The following is a 5853-nucleotide window of genomic DNA, read 5'->3' as shown; positions in this document are numbered from 1 at the left end:
AGGAATCATAGAGACTGGAGGGAACGCACAGAGGGTGAGGCTGGGCCATTCGTGGGCCAGCGCATCCCTGCTCTTTGAGAAAAAGATTGGGCAGTGACAGTTGTCTCTGAGGCAAAGAGGTCTACCTCTGCTCTGTCGTAGACCTCCCATTAGGGGTGACCCCGAATAGTCGAAGATTCGATGCTTCGATAGGAGGAGCCTGATTCGACTACCGATCTCACGGTCGAATCTTCGCAGAGGTGTTATGAAAGGAGGATCATGCCACTTTGGCTATATGAGGGCGCTCAATGTCTGATTTCACATAGAACTAGCTTTTATGTCAATACGTTAATATTCAGCCTATTATGATAATGCTGTATATACAAATGTGCAAAGAAAGAAATAAGTATTTAAAAAATATTTTTTTAAGGTGCGTGAATAAATCCAAACACCCCGTGACAGATTTAAGTTTCACTTTCAATCCGTGACCGACAGAGGAGCGTCTTCGCGGCAAGGATTTAAATCTTTAACAATGTCTGGGATAAGAAAATCTAAAATGTGGATGTACACCATCAGAAAGAATATTCTCCAAGGCTGGATTTAGCATCAGGAAAACCATGATCGCACTTCTCCCGGCCATCGTTAACACGTTTCACGCATAGACTGGGTTTCACCTTAGAATGTATTTTATCCGCGCGCACAATTTGAAAAGACTCCAACGGACACAGACAGAGTGAAAGACTGGATTTGTTCTCTCGATCAGGTAGGGTACAAGTGATTTCAAAACTTGTCAGCCGGTTCTAATTTGATTTTTGGATGCTGTGAGTGTGAACATTTTTAGCTAAAAAGACTGCCTCTCCAGTTTAGCATTTATTGTTGTTTCTGCAGTTAAAAAGACAAAGTTGAAAATTCTGGCTACTATCGTTATTTTAATAATTTCTTTATTTTTATTTTATTTATTAATCTGTCAGGGTTATCTAATCTAACTATTTGTGGCTTGTGTTTTGAATATGTTCCCCTCCACTTTAGGCATTTTGCACACATTTGCTCCTCATCTTGTGACTTGATTCTGATTTATTTCGTTTTGTATTTTTATTTATTAGAAAGGTATATTCTGTTCTAATTAAATTTAGTAAATTAATTGTTAATTTTTTCTGTGCATCGATGTTGTGCTGTAGGCTGGCCTGCTCGCACAGGTAATTTATCCGATTTAATTTGATTTGCATGTGAAATGCAAATCCTGCCTGCAGTGTGGCCTTTCTGGAGTTATTTATTTATGTTATTTCTTAGTTTTATTGATCCAAAATGTTTTTATACATTTTCTTCTATATCTTTGTGTGATTTACTGTACATCGCAAAAGTCCCGCCCCCATACACAAGATTCGACTATTAGTCGACCATTGGCCAGACATGACGATTCTGATTCGACTATGAAAATCCATAGTCGGGGACAGCCCTACCTCCCATAACAGGAGAACCGTCTGGGGATGGAGAGACCATTTCTCTGGGGAAACGTTGCCCCGAGAAAGCATGTCTGCTCCCACGTTCATCGTGCCTGGCACGTGAGCTGCCTTGAGTGAGCGCAAGTTGGTTTGAGCCCATAGCAGTAGCTGTGAGGCTATGGCTAACAGGTTTGGGGACCTGAGGCCGCCCTGGTGATTTATGTAAGACGCCACTGACATGTTTTCCGTGCGGACCAAGACGTGGTGTCCCACCAGGTATGGAAGGAAGGTTTTTAGGGCTAGAAAAACCTCGATATGTTGATATGAATGCTGATATGAAGGCGTTGCTCCGAGCTCGACCAGAGGCCGGATACGGGCCTGCCCTAGCACAGGGCTCCCCAACCTGAGTTGGAAGCATCTGTTGAGATAACCCTCCTTTCTGAGATCAGACCCTGCTGGTACCACTATCTTTCCAGGGCTCCAGGGCTTTGGTACAGCGCTGATCTACCCTGATATTTAAAAGGCCCGAGCGCCACTGTGTCTGCATTATATTTTGAAAAAGAAGTAGATTATCTTAATATCAAAACCTTAAATTTTCTCTGGACTCAATGATAAATACATGTCTGACCGTGTCGGACATAAATAGGTTACACGTCCGACATATAGGCCATCTATGACTTCGCACGACGGTGTAATTTACTTCCGGGTAAAGATAGGATCAGTCAAATGAAATACAATAAATATTACAAATTAAAAAACGATCGGAAATGTCGTCCAATTTTCTAATACTATTATTTGATGACAATACATTTGGAAAACAAAATACAGCCATTTCTGCTTTCCTTCTTTTAAACAAAAAACAAAGCGGCACCCTTTTTTAAATTTCATCTTTCATTCCGAAATAGAATAATGAATGAACGAAAAAGTACACGGACCCCTACAGGTTACAAGCTTCACATATTAGAGAAATACAATAATAAAAAAACACCACATTTTTTTAATGGCTCGTCATTTTTTTTCAGATCAACACCTGCAAGTGACCACTAGGTGTCACCGTTGAGACGGGTGTCGGATTGTTTCGAAGCCTCGACACAATATGGCACATTTGCTTCAACTGTTTCAGTGTTTCACAAAGCCTCGATCTGCCCATCACTAGAGCTGTGTCCCAAAGTGAAGGCTGCGTCCTTCGAAGGCCGTATTTGAAGGCCGGATGGCCGTATTTGAAGGCCGATTGCGTCACCGCGGCGCGACGAAGGACGTCCCAATTCAAAGGCTGCATCCTTGGAAGGTCCCATTTGAAGGCCGATTGCGTCACCGCGGCTCGATGAAGGCTGTCCCAATTCAATTCTCCATCCTCCGAAGGCCGCATTCGAAGGCCGGTTGCGTCATCGCGCCGCGACGAAGGCTTCCCTGATTCAAAAGCGACGCCAAATGCACCCTTCCTTTCCCCGTGAAAAGAAGGATACATAAATGGACACTTAGCGGCCTATTCTACCCCATAAGTCATTGCGCGCCGTTGACGACAGCATTTATTTATTTATTTTTAAAGGCGGCCGAGACTAGAGATCGGTGGTGGACAGCAAATTCACATCTAAATGTAAGTATGATGTTTTCATTTACTCAAATAGCTAGCGAAACCAGAGTTAAAGTTTCTTATAAACTTCTTCTTAACTCCTTCGTCACCATTGCATGGCTACATTTATCAGGTAGTTTTAGGCAAAACTTGTGGTAATAATGTTATTAGTTTAACGACCTATTTGTAATATTTGCACTTGTGTATTATAATAAATATCACTCACCCAATAAAGCCCAAAACAATAAGAAAAGCAGTAACGTTAGATAAGGCAATGGGGTTTCACTTTTATGTGTTTTTGTAGTGCTGTCATGCAAGCTATGTGGTTTTAACCAAATTTTAGTATATAGAAATATGATTTCTTAAGAATTTTTTTTGTATGCATGTCTTGATGTGTCATATTTTGCAGTGTTAACAATGCATTTAAGATTGCTCCTCTGTGTTAAGTACCCTTTTCTGCTTTTTTAGAACAATTCAGGAAAAAATGGGTCTATATAAATATAAAAAGAAAAGTAATAGAACATCTTTGCTGAAATGTATTGTCCTGTTGTTGTTAACAAGCCATGGTTCATTTGCTCTGCCTTTAGGATTGTGTCCTGGGACAGGAGAGGGTGTGAGTGGGAAACCCACTGCTGAAACTTGGCCCTGGTTTGTCCTCATGGATGAGGTGTTGGGACAGAGGCATTGCACCAACCCCCCTGTCCTCATCGCCTCAATCCCTGAGGACACACCAGGGCCGAGTTCAGTAGTGGGTGCCCACGGTGAGAAGGAGACAGGGGCAGCAGCACCAGCCCCACCAGTAACAGCACCAGCACTAGCACCCACACCAGCAGAAGCACCAGCACGAAGGCGCCGAGACAGGACGAGTTTTTGGACTTGATCAGAGAAGAAATGCAACTACAGAGAGGGAGGCAGAGGCGAGGAGAGCACAGGAAAGAAGGGAGAGGATGGACAGGCTGTTTTCTCTTCTTGAGAGAATGATTGAAAAATATATTTCCTACATATTCTTGTTTAACTTTTTTCACTTTTATTTTTTAAAAGAAAAATTATGTGCATTTATTTTTATGCAACTTTAATTGTGTAAATAAAAGAGAATGAATTGTTCTGGACATTGTTTATTTTTGTAATGACAGTAATACTTTCTGCATGAAACAAATGCTATACCTTTTAATTTTTTCAAATAAAATTAGTAAATGAAAATCATTTGTTCTATAGGCTACATTAAAGTACTTTTTCCAACTATTTACAAAATACGTTAAACATATCAAAATCAACATAAACATAAAATAAGAAAAAAATTATGTAGACTGTTGAGCTGAGCTTCTGGACTGGAATGGGCTGCCCCTGGTAAGGCCTCCTGCTGGTGGGACATCATCTGGGACGGTCTCCAGAGTGTTAAAGAGCATATTTCCACGATCCACTAAGTTGTCTACCAACAGGTTTGCAGGGCTGATTCAATCGACGCCTTTCTGAAAAAAGTACTTTTAATAACTACTGCATTTATATTAAGCTACTACTGCACCATATTGTGATGTGAGGGAAAAAAGTAGGCTACTTCAGGTTACTTCACATTTGTAAGTGAATACTTAACGAAATATGCAGTTCCGAAAATTAAAGTAACAAAATGTAGGCTTATTGTCACAATATTAACAAATTGTTGCTAACTACAGCAGCGTCCCATATCAAAGGGCGCATCTGACGCGCTCGGACCCGTCTAGCCTACGAAGGGTTGTTCTTGTCGCCTGGCAACCGTGACAGCTGCAGATGACGAGCGCGAGAAATACTGGACTTTTTATATTAAATTGGGTTTTGTATTTAAACAGGGCTAAACCGAAAATACATGATCCGGCAGCGCCGGGGCTCACCATGTCCTCCAGTAAAATATAAAACATAAAAATGACAATAGCCGATTCTGGCTCCATAGCTGTTTACTCAGTTATCAAAATGAATGATCAGGATAGCAGCTGTCCTCTCGCACCGTTGCTTGGCGCCAGGAGCGGTGATCGGGAACACCTGGTTGCACAATTAGGAAATCCTAGGAAGGCTACATGGTGCGTCCTTCAGAGGACGCATAGGCTGCATCCTTGAAGTCTGCGTCCTTCGAAGGATGCAGCCTTCAACATTGGGACACAGCTTAGGTCTCAGTAGTCCAGGAAGCCTCATTTTGCCATCACTATTGATTGCCTCTTTGGATAATGATACGTCATTAAACCCCCGATGCCTAGTAGCCGAGAGCTGAGGAAAAGAAACCCCAAGTGAAAGATAACAAGCCTAGAGTTGACAACTCCTTTGACTCAAAGTGTGATTCTTCTTCTTCTTCTTCTTCTTCTTCTGATGTTTAATGGCGGATTGGCAGACCAACATAAATGGTGCATTTCCGCCACCTACTGATCTGGAGTGTGGAGTGTACTTGGCTTTGGAAGAAATGGAAAAAAATATATAAAAAAAAAAATTATATTTATTATTCCTGTTTTATTTAGATATTAGAATTAGTAATTCATGAATTCTTGATTGTCTTGTCCCATTTCCTAACAATACCTTTATTGAAATTGTATCACCTCCCATCCTTCGTAACTCTTGACTTAACTGTTGTCTCTCCCTTTCATATGCAGCACATTCCTAAATTATCACAGTTTCCTGTATCATGCTTCCCTATTTTATAAAGACTATAATTTAATGCAGTGTGACCAATTCTTAACCTTGTAATAATGACATCTTTTTTCCTATTTCCATATCTTTTCCTCTCATTTCCAAACCCGTTCCTGAATTTGATAAAGATGTCTTCCTTTAGAGTCACTATTCCATATCTTTTGCCATCTTTTACTAATTTCAATTGCTATCAATCTCTTGATTTCTGAT

This window comes from Abramis brama (assembly GCF_963993115.1).
Source record: "Abramis brama genome assembly, chromosome: 15".
Taxonomy (NCBI): Eukaryota; Metazoa; Chordata; class Actinopteri; order Cypriniformes; family Leuciscidae; genus Abramis; species Abramis brama.
This window is presented reverse-complemented; position numbering follows the sequence as displayed.